This window comes from Misgurnus anguillicaudatus, chromosome 1 (genome assembly GCF_027580225.2).
Source record: "Misgurnus anguillicaudatus chromosome 1, ASM2758022v2, whole genome shotgun sequence".
Lineage (NCBI taxonomy): Eukaryota > Metazoa > Chordata > Actinopteri > Cypriniformes > Cobitidae > Misgurnus > Misgurnus anguillicaudatus.
The window spans coordinates 4,414,812-4,431,224 of NC_073337.2; the positions used below are offsets into that span (position 1 = coordinate 4,414,812).

Consider the following 16,413-nt stretch of genomic DNA (forward strand, 5'->3'; position numbering starts at 1 on the left):
AACCACACAAGCACATTTAAATGATCTGTAATAAAACAACACACAGCTTAAACTTTATAGAAACAGATCAAATGACATGTTTAAGTTTATTGTGAACAAATTCGCGTTTCTGTCAGTCTCTCATCTATCTTGTAACTCCTTGTATTCATTTGAAACTTCAGAGAAACATTAAACAATATATTTACTTATTGTGTATGATAGTGAATAGGCGTTGTTCTCTCACTCTGTCTCGTGCAGTGCATTAATCCTCGTGTTCATTCATATAAACTTCAGAGAAACATATTAACTCTTTCACCGCCAGCGTTTTTAAAAAAAGTTGCCAGCCAGCGCCAGCAACACACCCTCTGCTTTTCTCTTGATTGACGAGCTATCTCGTCAATGGCGAGGAAAGAGTTAAACAACATACTTGTATTGATGAAAGTGAATGTTAATCCTCATCTTCGACCTTTAGAAAGACCATTAAAACTACAAGTTATAAGATTGTAGGCTACTGTTTGTGTTTGAGGGAATACAAACGCTTCGTGCTGTCAGTCATTCTTTCTTATTGATACATATTTTGAGAAAATTAGAAATTCGAAAAACTCAACAATAAACTGTGGGCAAATTTACTACCCTTTCAGGTTGTTCGTGTACAAAAAAAGCCACTAAATTAAACGGCTGTAAAAATGTATCAAACAGTTTTTTTTTTAATTGCCAAGTTCATAAGTGATGTCACAGATTTGGTGAAAAAACACATAAAATGACAGATTTTCAATACAAAAAGTGATTGTGGACTGGATATGTTTTAAACTTTTTCACAGATACCAAATTTTAATGGTGCCACATGTTGATCAACAGTAAAAATGTAAAATTTGACCTTTTAGCAAAAGGAAAAAACGCCCAAAAATTAAGAATGCATGATTATTTGATGTCATGGCTTTGCAATCAAAAAATGTTGTTATAATGGAAGTCAATGGGGACGAAAAAGCCACAAACAACTAATTAGAGAGAAAAGAATAAAATCTGATGCTGCACAAAAACTAAAAATGCATCAAAGCTAATGTTTTTACTAATCTTTGACAAGCCCAAGACTGTGAAAAGGTTAAAAAAAATCCAGTCCACAATCACTTTTTATATTGAAAATCTCTCATTTTGTGTATTTTTCATCAAATCAGTGACATCACTTATGAACTTGGCAAATAAAGAGTTAAAATCATGGAATATTTGTAAACATTTGGTAGTTTTGATCAGTACTGAGGGTGATTAACCGGTTTATGCAAAAACATTTGAATTTTTTTTTTGGCTTTTTTGTATACGAACAACCTGAAAGGGTAGTGAATTTAAACACCCACAAGGGTTAACAAATAGCAGTTTTGGGTACCAGCAGCCATGCAAATATATCTACCACAGTATACATTTCACAGTAAACTCCTCAATAGTTTATATTTCTGCATGGTAATAACACCTTATGTCCTAAACATCCTTTAGCAAATTCATTCATATCCATCTTTTAAGTTTTGCTAAACTGTGTTTAATTACCTCATCCACTATAGCGACAACAGGCCAAACCACCTGTGCTGGGACGGATCAAAACACTCTCAAGATTAATTACCCAATGAAATAGGTTTCTTAGAAGAGATGCAAAAGGCAGTCTTGGAACCGATAGTCGCCTTTGTGCAAAGCCTTTGGTACATCCATAATGAATTCCTTTGAGGGGACATGACAAATGAATCGTCCTGTGGCTTTTGTGCTAATGTTCTGGATGTTAAATACTTAACAGAGCTCGGACGCTGGCAGAGATGAACGGTGGGCGACTGGTCTCGGTGACTCATTGGCTGGACAGCTGACGGAGGGACGCTGAGATCTGAAATGACCCGAAGGTTGGTTTCTCTCACAAATCGACTTGTATCTCTGTTAGGTCCCTGCTGTGTTGCCTGTTATTATCCGCTCCAACTGTCTGTTGCTGAATTTTTTAGACAACTATTATTCGCTCTTATAATCAGATGTGGCACAATAAATCAAGACATCAGCTCGTTCAGCCTTTAATCGAATTACATCTCCAGTTTCCCTTCTGTTGTTTTGTACTTTCCTTCTTCAGGTGGAAGAATCTCACTGACCTACTTCCAATTTTGTGCCCTGTCAGATCTTAATGGATTTTATGATCAATGGTCTTGAGACCAAAACGCTTTATTTTCTTGTTTTGTTTGCGTTTTGTCTGCCGTTGTTCTTTTAACCGCTAACAAAGACAAATCACTTAGAAGCGCCCGCCCATGTTGGTTTCTCTTCTGTCGCTTCTGAGTTTTGGCCTTCAGTGAAGCTCTCTGTCAGAAAAACATCTAAACTATTTCATGGAGTGTTTAGAAACTGGAGCATTTTGTGTCTCAGGTGCTAAGATGCCAGATGTCTTGTCTTGCTTTTCTGTGTAGACGGTTTCAGCAGTAGCAACATAAACAAGCGGCTGTCGCGGTACGCACATAACTTCCGGTAAACTCCGCTAATAATAAATAACAACAAAGTACTTTAAACGTAGTTTATTTATATAACAAGCAAAACAACAACACATAGATTACCTAGGAAACAAAAACATTTGTTATTTTCGACGAGGCATTTGTTCAAGAGATCCGTTAGCAACTAGTCAGACCATTAAAAAAACGAAACCGGAAGTAAGGTTCGGATCCAGACCGATGAAACCGTCTATATTGTACTTATGTAGATACGTGACATGGCCCATATATGTGGACTTCCCTTTTTGATGTACAGATTCGGCCTATAAAGCTGCATTATTTAATGTTTTTAGTTGAAAATAAGCAAAGATCAGTTATTGAGCAAGTACGTAAATAATTATGGTCCGTGCACACCAAAGCAATGCTGGCGGCCGGCTTATGTTTTCAATTTTTTCTAATGGATGTGCTGCGCTTTTTAAAAACACCAGCAGCTGGCTTTTTTTTTCGCCCGCGACTAAAGCACTGAAAAAACGCTGGTAATCGCCCACAGTCGGCGTCCGCCTGGCATTTGTGTTTAAATGCTTTGGGGTACACGCCCTTTTAGTATTCAAAACGGTCTCTTTATCATGATTCACAATGGTAAGCTTATAATAATGATTTATAAACTGAACTGTCAGCTCAGGTTTTGTGGGAAATGTCAGTTGTTTGACAATACAAGTAAAGATAGTACGTTAAGTAACCTGCGGTTATATGTTTAAGCAGAGATGGCGATAGAGAGGCAAAAGTTACAGATTACAGCTTCATTATTGTCCCTTGACTCGACTGTAGATTTATGCATTTGGCAGACGCTTTTATCCAAAGCAACTTTCGGTGCATTACAAAGTACACATTTCTTTTTAATCATTATGTGTTTCCTGGGTTCGAACCCACAACCTTTTGCACTGCTAACATACACTGTCAAAAATAAAGGTACGAAGCTGTCACTGGGGCAGTACCCTTTAAAAAAGGTCCTAATATGTACCATTTAGGTACAAATATGTTCCTTTAAAGGTACATTTTGGCAGTTCAAAGAACTAATATGCACTCTTTGGGTACAAAGGTGTACCTTTTTGAAAGGGTACTGTCCCAGTGACAACTTTTGTACCTTTATTTCTGAGGGTGTAATAATCTAATGTTTGTAGATAAGGGGCACATTCAAGTTCAAACTGTTGCGCAACGTTTCCAGGAAACATGTCGTTTAACCCGGAAACGGTGCACACCGGTGTGCAACAGGGTATGAGATACGTTTTCTCTTCTTTTGTGGGTGTGTCAGAACTGCAGTCCAAACAACATCAACATAAACCACGCTGTACTAAAGAGACCGCTCCCACAATGGGTCCAAAAAGAAACTTTCTTTTTAATTTTGGACTGCAAGAGCAGTGACTGTAACATTGAGCGTATTTTACAATATTAAACACGTATTTATAATTATAATTTCATTAGGCACAAGAAACATTTAAAAAAGAATACAAAGAATGGCCTTCGTAGTTGCAACTCTTGCTTCTTCAGAACAGGGTGTTCAACGCATTACCATTTCTGTTTAAAAATGTTGTGATACATTTTGTCAGGGCTGAACCCAGCCCAAGTTTCAGGAAAATTTGTTGTCTGATATATGAGAGCACTGGGGCTTGTGCCTAATGTTTTTTACATGCAAATCCCCAAACAGCAAATGGTTTGGTTTTGGAAAAGTCAAAATCCCACTTCAAAACAGATAAAAATAAATAAGGCTAAAACATGACCCACAGGATATTTTTATACTAATTTCTAATTGTGTTACATCACAACATTTCTTCTTCAGATGTTATATTTTTGGAGTTATTTTCGAGGGACAAACTTCTGATCTCTCTGATGAAGCCAATACGGAAGGGACTTAAGCCCGATTTATAGTCGTGCATAAGCTCTACGCTGTAGGTTATCCGTAGCCTGTGCATAGCTCTGCGTAGACTGACGTGCACCTCACAAAAATTTTAAACAGCGCGTCAGTTCTACGGTGAAAACAAAGATGGGCCAAGTTGAGGAGTGATTTAACTCAAACTGCAACAAAAGTCACAGTTTATTTACTTCCATTACTACTGGTCTTCTCCAAACATAGGCTGTTTCTCAATATGCGTTCTTCAGCGATCTTGCGTCCTTGTGTTCTCGCTCTACATCATCATTAACTGTCGAAGTTCAGTACCAATTTTTTAAAAAACACAAGTACAGAGGACGCATGAAAATACCCAGATGTGTTCTTGATATCGAGGATGCATCGAGTGCAGACTTGCGCGCTGAAATCTGGAGAGGTCAGGTGACCAACAGGAAGATCGCACACATCTCAATTCTCACAAGTGCGTTCTGTGTTCTCGCGACTTTCTGAGTTCGTTCTTCCAAGGTAGCCTGGCAAGACCAGTCTTCATGAGAACGCAAGTCCGTTCTTTGCTTCTTGGAATTGAGAAACAGCCATACACAACAAGTTCCTGTTTCTTCTTCGTTTGTGGGTTAACTTGCAAAGCTTCTTCTTCTTTGACGGTCGCGCTGCTACTGTGGTTGCACGTCGATGCGGACGACGACGTAAAAGTATAAATGAAAACCGACGCGGAACCTACGCCGTTGTGGCTACACCATAGGACCTACGCACGACTATAATGAGCCCTTTAATTCATGGACAATTCTGGCTCCAAAAGGGAGTCCATTCCCATAGACCTCCATGTTAAATGCAACTTTACAGTAGAAAATAAAATGTTTACAGCCTGGTACAAAATGTATTTTTGGTCTATATAGCTAAGTTTGCCCTTCATGACAACTGTGAGGGGGTGAATTTTTTTGTACCTCATTTGTTTAAATTATATTAAGCATTAAAGTTCTGCATAATTAAGGGCGTGGCCACTTGAGTGATGGGTGAACGGCCACTGCTTTCACTAGAGTCAAGCTAGGCGGGTATGGTTTCAGCAACCAACCACCTCAGCTTCACCCACATCCCGCCTCTTTACCCATTTCGGTTATCCACGAAGCTCTTCACAAACCTATGGGTGACGTCACGGACACTAGGTCCATATTTTTTACAGTCTATGGTTATTTTTCAATCTCAGATTTTTACTGTGGACCTCACTGTAAACACATAGCTAAAACCGTTTTGGCTCTCTAACTGATCCTCATACAAAAATATAGTGTTATGCATCAACTACTTGACTAAAATGAGTCTGGAAAAACAGTCATCAAATTGTTAGCATAAAATGCTTTCATCATGCAGTGATTGGATGGAGTGTGTGAGGAGCGCTTGCGGGGTCTACAGACGTTAACATTTGAATGCTTTCACTGTTTCCATGGTGACGAAGCAGACTTTAGCCTCACGTTTACCGCGGTTGCTTCTCATGGAGCCCCTCGCTCTGGTTTCACAGTTCATGTGATAGCATCAGGAGAGGATACTTGGCCGTTTCTTAGAGAGATGTCAACAGACTAATAATCGAGACATCACTTCATTTGAACACATGCTGGTAATGTCCTCAAAGCAGATTTCATCAACAATTCTCTTTGTTGAATAGTTGTCTTTAATGGGAATCTTAAACAGTTTGTATGCTTTCATAGCTTTGTTACATAGCGTACATTTTACATATTGGTGTAGGTGGTTTAAAGCATAGACTGTAAAAAAAGATGGACGATGCAACGTCGCCTCCCCCCATTGTAATGAATTGAAGCCAAAAATGTCCAACCATGGTCGCCACCATGTTACGTAAGAAAGTCAGTATGATGCTTGCATTTACATATTGGTGTAAGTGGTTTAAAGCATAGACTGTAAAAAAAGATGGACAACGTGACTTCGCCTCCCTCCCTCCATTGTAATGAATTGAAGCCAAAAAATTCTGACCATGGTCGCCGCCATGTTACGTAAAAAAGTTAGACGAAGTGAATGCACAATAATTAAGGGCGTAGCTACTTGAGTGACGGTTGAACTGCCACTGCTGTCACTAGAGTCGCGCGAATGCGCAGAAGGAATCGTCCGTGGAGCCAGAGGCGGTATCAAACTTCCGCCCAAACGCTCGCACGACCAATTCAACCACGCTAATCATAACGACACGCCCAGTTTCTATAGCATCAAATTACTAGCAAAAATAAAACTTATCACAAAAATGAACCCTTGAACATATATCAGAGTGATAACAACTACTTGAAATGACCAAAACCATCTTTGGAAAACTTTTATTGGAAGTGTAAATCATTTTTTGTATTTACAGCAGAGTCCTATTCGTTTGAATGGAGAGGGCGTGGTTTATGACTTGTACTGCAGCCAGCCACTAGGGGGCGATCAAAGAGCCAGCGACTTTACTTTTTAAGACTTACTGTATGAGGCACACCAAGTTTAAAGAGATGAATGAAAATTTTCAAATTCTGTCTTAATTTATTTTATCCATTCATTTATTATTTATTTATTTATTTAGAAAAGGGACAGTGTACATTGATTAACATTCGTATATGTAAATGTACCCAAATTAGCCCTAGCCCTACTTAACCTCATGTTGTTTTTAAACCTGTTGAACTTCTTTTATCCAATGAACACAAAAGAAGAAATGATAATGAAAATAATATTGAATTATTGGCATCTCTGTTGCCCTTAAAGAGATCGTTCACCCAACAATGAAAATTGTGTCTTCATTTACTCACCTTCAAGTTGTTACAAACCTGTATAAATTTCTTTGTTCTGATGAACACAAAGGAAGATATTTTGAGAAATGTTTGTAACTAAACCGATCAGAGGCCTCATAGTATTCAATTGGGCCTATGATCGGATTGGTTGCGTACCTCAAAATACCTCCCTTTGTGTTTATCAGAACAAAGAAATGTATACAGATTTGTACAACTTGAAGGTAAGTAAATGAATTTCATATTTGGGGGAACTTTCCCTTTAAAGACAGTAAAACGCAACAGACCATGATAATACAGCAGCCTGCTGCGCACACCTGCACTCCATTGCGTGCTGGAAACCAGCATTAAAAACACAACATATTCTGTTTTCTGCAGTAGGAGCTGTGCCGACTGAGGTGCAATTGCCAGCGAGCCAAAAGTGTGTTGCTATGACAAATGCGCTGTCCATCATACTCGCAACGCTATCCCAGAATTCCCTCTATGGGCCAGGCCACAGGACCTCTGCTGCTCTCCCTTCATGAATCATGTCCAACTGCGTGGTAAACAACCTATTAAGTGACCTATTTGTCCGTGGCCGGTTCTGCAAGCTCACTCAATGCAATTACTTTGGCTGAATGTCTGTGGCAGGACAGGTTTGCTTTCAAATCGATGTCTGCTCCCTCCCTCACTCCAGCCCGGGTTGAAAAAAGCAAAGGCACTCTACTGTAATATTAAAATGACTCGGGAGTGTTTTAAAGCTTGGCGGGTTGCAGTAAACGCAGTGTAGATCACGACCGTACCACCCTAAACAGAAAAGGATCGATTGATGTTGTTTCAAACGCATTAGTATTCTTTAACTCGACCCAATAAGGGTTTGACTGGTAAACTCCGTCAGGTTTTGACGTCCGCATTGCTTTAGCACTTGGAGATGAGATGTAGAGTCTGTAACAGGTGATGTTTTAGATAAAGTTTGACGGATACTGATGGTTAGCGGTCAGGTGTCACTTTGAAGAAAGATCTCACGGTTGCGGCGAGAGCGGCTAGATGAGCACGTCTGTCAGTTCCATTTAGCTATGAAGCCTTAGCCGTACATTTCCTGCAATTGAGCCGTCAGCGCTTGTCAATCAGGGAAATGGAGGAAACTGCTGATTGCACTGCTGGTAATTGCAGAGTGCAGAGAAAGCACAGCCGTGTCACTGTAGTGGGTTATTTTAAGCATGCATTTCTCTTGTATCCCAGCATAGAGACCACTTAATTCAAAAGACAGAACAGGTAAAGAGGCAATCAAACCATATGACGTAAAAGTACAAATCTAGTGAAAATAGTGCTTTGCCCAATGCAGAAAAGTTTTTTACTTAAATATGTGACCCTGCCTGTGAAAACCCAGCTAGAGTTATTTTGTTTTGTGATTTACTGTTTTACACAATGTAAAGATGCATTTTGTGAATATACACTCACCTAAAGGATTATTAGGAACACCTGTTCAATTTCTCATTAATGCAATTATCTAATCAACCAATCACATGGCAGTTGCTACAATGCATTTAGGGGTGTGGTCCTGGTCAAGACATTCTCCTGAACTCCAAACTGAATGTCAGAATTGGAAAGAAAGGTGATTTAAGTAATTTTAAGCGTGGCATGGTTGTTGGCGCCAGACGGGCTGGTCTGAGTATTTCACAATCTGCTCAGTTACTGGGATTTTCACGCACAACCATTTCTTGGGTTTACGAAGAATGGTGTGAAAAGGGAAAAACATCCAGTATGTGGCAGTCCTGTGGGTGAAAATGCCTTGTTGATGCTAGAGGTCAGAGGAGAATGAGCCGACTGATTCAAGCTGATAGAAGAGCAACTTTGACTGATATAACCACTCGTTACAACCAAGGTATGCAGCAAAGCATTTGTGAAGCCACAACACGCGCAACCTTGAGGCGGATGGGCTACAACAGCAGAAGACACCACCGGGTACCACTCATCTACACTACAAATAGGAAAAAGAGGCTACAATTTGCACAAGCTCACCAAAATTGGACAGTTGAAGACTGGAAAAATGTTGCCTGGTCTGATGAGTCTCGATTTCTGTTGAGACATTCAGATGGTAGTTCAGTAGATTCAGTAGATGTGCCGTCACAAACTGCAAGTCTGGAAAAAACTGTTATGGTGTTCCTGATTCTCAACTTGTGAATGTTTTTTATCGCTAAAAGGGAGTTTGGGAACTTACAGCAAAGCACAGATGACAAGAGGTTTACTCAAGACAAGGCAAGCTAGCATGAGGGTAAAGCCAATTTTTTTACATTATAGCGATGACCCTGGTACTGTAGTGATGATTCGCTCAGACCAATTAGTGATCTACAGTGTTTTGGCATCAACTTGGGGTCGCTTGGAACCCCAACCAAGGTGGTACTAAAAAAAGTATCAGGTACTATGTACTACACCCAGTGGAAAAGCTCCCAAAAGTAACCTGCTCTGACGTAACGTGGTTCTCACATAACCAGAACCACGGCCGCTTTGAATGATCGTGGACCGCCTAAAAGAAAGAAGAAGCAACCAGTCTTGTTTCATTTGTGCCATGTCATTTTATGCCGCTTAACGTTAAAAATTCCCTTGTTTTTAACTTCTCCCCCGCCATTAACAAGTTATCTCGTCAACTGAGAGAAAACGCTTCCCTGCCAATGACGAGTTTTTACGGCAATCAATTTTTCTGCTATTATTCACCAAGTGGTGCTCTCACATAACTTATAAAAGCATTCATGGATTCAAAACAGTAAAAACTATGTGTATGTTTTGATCATCGCTCTGAATCTGATCTCTATCAAAAGTTTTTACAAAAATGCAATTATCTCAGCTTTTCGTTCAAAAATTTGGTATGTTTGAAGAAACCTACCCGTATTTGAGAGGTGATAAAAAGAAAAAAAGGAGGTAGTATAAAAATGTTTTTGTTTGTTTCAAAGCAGATGGTCTGTTCTTTCATTTGATATATCGTATGTTTATATATTTAAAGAAGAAAATTTTCTGGAATGCATTAAACTTTTGTGAAAATCATAAAAAAATTTTTTTTTAATTCTGGCAGGGAAAGAGTTAATTGTTATTTATATGTTTATGTCGTGTTTGTAATACAAACAATGGGCAAATTCACAATTTAACACCATTGCTGAGTATTTTCTCCATAAAATTGGAGTCATTCCCATGGTTTAACATGTAACCAATCATATCAACACAGTTGAATGCATGGATCAGTAGTTCAAGTCATTGATATTATGCTTGGATGCCGCATAGACTCAGTGCTGAAACGATTGCTTGCACAGCTGCTTCAGCTCTGCTTGATGCTCACACAAGCAGTGTAAATGTTGTAACTGTTAACATCAGCCCAAAAAGATTAGTGCTGGAAACGCGCAGTTCACATATGCATTGTGTGAAATCGGACTTAACATTTATGTGTCTGAAACTACAGAATGTAGCATGTATGTACATATAAATCAAATCTAAATCACCAGCATTTTTGGTGTGTAAATGCAAGTCTTTGAATGGTCATTTGTAATTCTTCTCCCTTAACAAGACTGCAGTCTAGACAATAAGAGGAAACCACAACAAAAAAGATCAATTTGATGAACAAAATTCAGTGGTTTGGAAGAAAAGAGACCACAAAGCTTACATACAATCATTAGATTAAAGACTCACGGTTCAGGGGCGTTAAGTTAAGTTAAGTGACTATTCATACATGTATATCACTACAGCATTGTTGATTTTAATGTACTGTATGAAGCTGTGAGTCATCATGCTTATAGCAGCACATGGTGTTGTGATTAATAGTTGAGTCACTCCATTGTGTGCCGTTTCATCTACTGTAACAGCATGAGATTTATTGTCATCTTTTAAACTCATTAATTGTATTTCAAAAATGTGAATGCACTGATGATTTTGTGATTTTTATTTGTTTCCAATATAGATATTTTATACAGTGGTGTGAAAAAAAGTGGTGGCCCCCTACCTGATTTTTTATTTCTTTTGCATATTTGTCACACTTTAATGTTTCAGATCATGAAACAAATTTAACAAAGATAACACAAGTAAACACAACATGCAGTTTTTAAATGTTTTTTATCATGAAGGGAAAACTAAATCCAAACCCACATGGCCCTGTGTGAAAAAATGCTTGCCCCCTAAATCTAATAACTGGTTGGGCCACCCTTAGCAGCAACAACTGCAATCAAGCATTTGACTCAAGCATTTGACAAGACTTAGGTCAGGACTTTGACTAGGCAATTTTAAATCTTCATTTTTTTTCCATCAGCCATTCAGAGGTGGACTTGCTGGTGTGTTTTGGACCATTTTCTTGCTGCAGAACTCAAGTTCACTTCAGCGTGAGGTCACGAACAAATGGCCGGACATAATCCTACAGGATTTTTTGGTAGACAGCAGAATTCGTGTTTCCATTTATCACAGCATGTCTTCACGATTCTGAGGCATCAAAACAGCCCCAAACCATCACACTACCACCATCATATTTTACTGTTGGTATGATGTTCTTTTTCTGATATGCTGTGTTACTTTTACGCCAGACGTAATGGGACACAAACCTTCCAAAAAGTTCAACTTTGTCTCGTCAGTGCACAGAGTATTTTCCCAAAAGTCTTGGGAATCATCAAGATGTTTCCTTGCAAAACAGATACGAGCCTTTATGTTCTTTTTGTTCTGCAATTTTCCATTTGTGGATAATGGCTCTTACTGTGGTTTGCTGGAGTCCCAAAGCTTTAGAAATGGCTTTATAATCTTTTTCAGATTGATACATACCTTTTCTTATTTTTTCTGAATTTCTTTGCATCTCAACATGCTTTCAATGATCTTTTGGTCTACTTCACTTTGTCAAGCAGCGGCTATTTAAGTGATTTCTTAATTGTAGGGGTGTCCCCAACTATGGATTTACATATTTCAATCAGAATTGTGGAATCTTGCCTATAGTTGACTGACAGTTGAATTATTTATGTGTGTGTGTGCATGAGGGGGACCAGACCAGGTCGTCAACAAATTGTTAACTTTTATTTTTGTCACAAGCAGTGAAATGATAAAAAAACGACAATTGTACTTTAAACAATAAAAACTAAGCTTTATATACAATTAATTAAAGGTTAAAGGTAGGGTAACAGATTTGATCCTGAAACATTTTTTGTTATGCTGGTTAAAAGTCTCCTCACATCCTGATAGCAATCATTGTGTTAAGTTGTTTAAGTGTATTTGTAGAAATTTATGTCATCTGTGAAAGGCGTAGGACCAAAAAATTTTCAACAAATCATAGATTTCGGTCCGAACGGACGTTTCCATTTTTGTCCCTCATCCGTAAGCGTAATTTGAATGCCAACTGCGCAGCGAGTCCACGCAGACACCATAAGTCATCGGCGCGTTCACGTGCGCTCACCTCCTGCCTGTAAACAGTGAGAACAGCAAACTTTTCTGCTGAATTGACAACCTACACATGAGGCACAAAACTAAAAGCATCTTTTATAACAACAACAGCAAAAACTGCCTGGATCAGCAAGAGCAAAAACCCAAATTAACATCGGTAACTTTACTTTGGTTTATTTTGGCAAGGTAGGTACGCGATATGTTTGTATTGAGATGGATTCAGATATTCTACTTTGATTAAACATTGTGTTGCTTATAAAATTTGTGTTCGTTTACGGATTAGCGTAACGATATAGTTACTACGTCTACACAACCGAACGTGTGCTTAAACTAATTCTGATGTAAACCAGTTGTTTGGTTATTTTGGAAGTGTTAATCGACTTTGTACTGCAAAGTTTTCTCACTGTTGAATGAGACATGAGATGTGACCGTCTGATCTGTGCTTGTTCATGTGTTTTGAAAGAGGCGTGACTTTGGATGGCGATTTGACTTGAGGGTGGGATCGGGATTTCATTGCTAGGCGGCTACTGTTAGCATTTTTCAAAATGTGTTACCCTACCTTTAATTGATAATTACAAAAATACTGAAATTAATCATTTTATACACAATATGCTTTATTATATTAAACAGAAATACTTGCTTGCTTACTTTGACTTGGATCATTTCTGTATTAGCTTTAGGTACAGAAACACCTGATGATTCTTATAGCGTTTTTTTCCCAGGAATTCTTTTCTATCATTTGAAAGTGAACACAGACCATAATATGATTGTTTACAGATACAACACTGAACTCACCATGAAATCAGATAATGTCTACCCTTATACAGCCAAAATTGAATGATCCTCATTTCATATCACGTGTGCGACCATTCGGCTGTGAGATTGGTAGTTGTATCAGGCTTCTCCTATCGAAGCACAGTTAAGTTATGTTTTAACGGGGAGCATGCTCTTTTTCACACAGGGCCATGTGTGTTTGGAGTTTGTTTTCCCTTAATGATAAAAACCTTCATATAAAACCTACAAGTAGTGTTAGCTTTGATCAATATTTAAATTTGCTTCATGAAGCATTAAAGTGTGACAAACATGAAAAAAGGAGGCCAACACCTTTTCACACCACTGTATGAAATGTATGAAGCAACAGTAGATAAGTCTTGTTTTCAAGTGTCTGATTTTAAATGTATTTTTTAGTAAGTGACTTAGTCCATACATTTTTGTCTATTTTTTACATCAGTATGTTTGTATATTGGAAACAACTTACTGTACTGGTATGTTCTTACAAATTACGTTTATTTTCAAGATACAGAAACAACCCCTAATAGCTTGTGTAGTTTTGCTTCTCAAGTAAATCAATATTCTTATTTCTTTATTTTTTACTAAGCTTTGAAAATGACTCACAGAAGGCTTTTGTTTTGCCTCATGAAAGATGTTCAGTCTTATTGGACTAAACATTTTGGTGGATATTTACTCTGTTTGCTTTTCATATTTTAACACCTTTCAGCACGTGGTAGCTCTAGGTGTCACACACCGAACAAAATTGTGGCTAGCAGTTATCCAAATTACTGTTAACACCTTTTTTTTTTTTTTGCTATAATTTTGTGTTTTGGTAACTTATGACTGCAAAAGACTTGTCATCTGGGGTCAAGTGAAGATGACTTTTTCTATTGGCTTTTCTGCCATTGTTTTATTTTTAGTCTTTGCCCCCTGTTCATCAAATAACTGTGCAGTGATTGCAATCAATCTAAGAATTTTAATGACAAGAGCAACATTAGTCTGAAATACCTAGGAAACAAAAGTTTTGGCTCAAGCTGAACACAAAGTTTATGGATGCATGCCAGTGATGTGGATGATGAAGAATCTACCCTGAAAGAGGTTACACTTTTTATTGAAACCTGCATCTATAATACACATGTATAATGCTAAATGTTAAAATCCCACTGCATTATGCAAAAAAATGGATATTATAAAACGGCCTGTTCTGGTTCTTCACTCTTGATTGGTTGAAACGCGTTCTAAGTAAGGGATAATGTAGAGGCAGCCGGTAGTTATCGGGAAATAAGCCCCGACAGTGTGATCAGGACCCGACGCGAAGCGGAGGGTCTTGTATCACACTGAAGGGGCTTATTTCCCGATAACTACCGGCTGCCTCTACATTATCCCGCTTATTACACGGCTACTTGTCACATAAGAAAAAAAACGGACATGAATATGAATTTGAAACATTTTATTGGCATATTTGTTTTAAATGAACATTTTTATCCTTCCGCGAAACTTTGCACAGATGCATAAAATGATCGTAATACCTTATTAAGATCCTCTGCTTCATACTTGTCTGTCTCCATTTTTTCTCTTTTAGCCAGTCTTTGAGAAGTTTTAATGCCCATTCTGTATTTTTTGTGTGTTGGCTTCGTAGCTGTCATGCTCTATTTTGTCAAGTTCAGTCTCAGGCCATGTTTACATTAGAGCATTTGCGTTTTAAAACGGCATTTTAAAATGAAAACGATCCTCGTTTATACTGGCATTTTAAAAAGAATCTTCATCCACACTATACACGACCATAAACACATGAAACATGACCAATCACGTAACTGGGCATGCGCATAAAAGTGTAAAATAACTTATTACTCTAATAATAGCTTACCTTTGCACGTTTACGCAGCCTAGGGGGTGTGCGATATTGACAAAAATTCATACATGGGTCCTTTGCTGGCAACTATAACAGACACTATTTTTGAACCTATAAAAATGTGTTTGGGAAAGTCTTATACTGTTCTATTTCCCCCCTACAACATATTAATATGATTAATAGGTTAATTTTGATTAAAGGGTCTTTATTATTTAAAAAGAAAGCATTCAAGTGAACAGTACTAAACAGTAGCGAACTTGAAGCAAAAATAAATTTCAGCAAATGCAAACTTCAATCAAACAAAGTAAGAAGTGAAGTATTGCTTTAGACTACCAGAAATGCTTATTGCATTAATTTTTAAAAGTGTGCGAGGTCCGTGCACGTCCTTCGCTAGCAACGCACAAATAGCTAAAAGCCAAGCGCCTAAACGAGCATTATAATAATGACGTTGAGTTTATTGTTTTTATTAATTTATATTCACAAAACTTATCAACAAAACATCGATTTAAATTAAGAGACAAATTAACTGAAACGAAATTCATATTAAAGTAGCAAACAAAACTTACATTAAACTGGAAAATAATGTCTGACCCATTACAATTCTCCCTTCATATTGGCCTTTGCAACGCCTATATGGCATTTAAAATTACAGTCTATCTTTCGTAAGCTAACTAAATTTAAACAAAACATAAACAATTATACTGTTCTAGCTCCCCCTACAACATATTAATATGATTAATAGGTTAATTTTAATTTTATAACTAAACAGAAAGGTCTTTATGATTTAAAAAGAAAGCATTCAAGTGAACAGTAAACAGTAGCGAAATTGAAGCAAAAATAAATTTACGCAAATGCAAACTTCAATCAAACATAGTAAGAAGTGAAGTATTGCTTTAGCCTACCAGAAATGCTTATTGCATTAATTTTTAAAAGTGTGCGAGGTCCGTCCACGTCCTCCGCTAGCAACACACAAATAGCTAAAAGCCAAGCGCCTAAACGAGCATTATATTAATGACGTTGAGTTTATTGTTTTTATTAATTTATATTCACAAAACTTATCAACAAAACATCGATAAAAATTAAGAGACAAATTAACTGAAACGAAATTCATTTTAAAGAAGCAAACAAAACTTACATTAAACTGGAAAATAATGTCTGACCCATTACAATTCTCCCTTCATATTGGCCTTTGCAACGCCTATATGGCGCTTAAATTACAGTCTATCTTTCGTAAGCTAACTAAATTTAAACAAAACATAAACACATTAAACCCAACAATACTCAAACATTAATATAAAACAGACATTATCTAAAAGGATACATGTTAAAACA

General features: G+C 37.7%; 1 long non-coding RNA gene across 1 annotated transcript in view; it reads left to right on the top strand.

Moving 5' to 3' along the window:
• The first annotated feature begins 1,346 nt into the window (after window positions 1-1,346).
• LOC141350081 (uncharacterized) overlaps window positions 1,347-16,413 on the top strand; it is a 38,306-nt gene continuing 23,239 nt past the window's right edge. Inside the window, exon 1 of the long non-coding RNA XR_012358035.1 lies at window positions 1,347-1,859. This is a non-coding gene — a long non-coding RNA (uncharacterized lncRNA). The remainder of the gene's footprint in view (window positions 1,860-16,413) is intronic.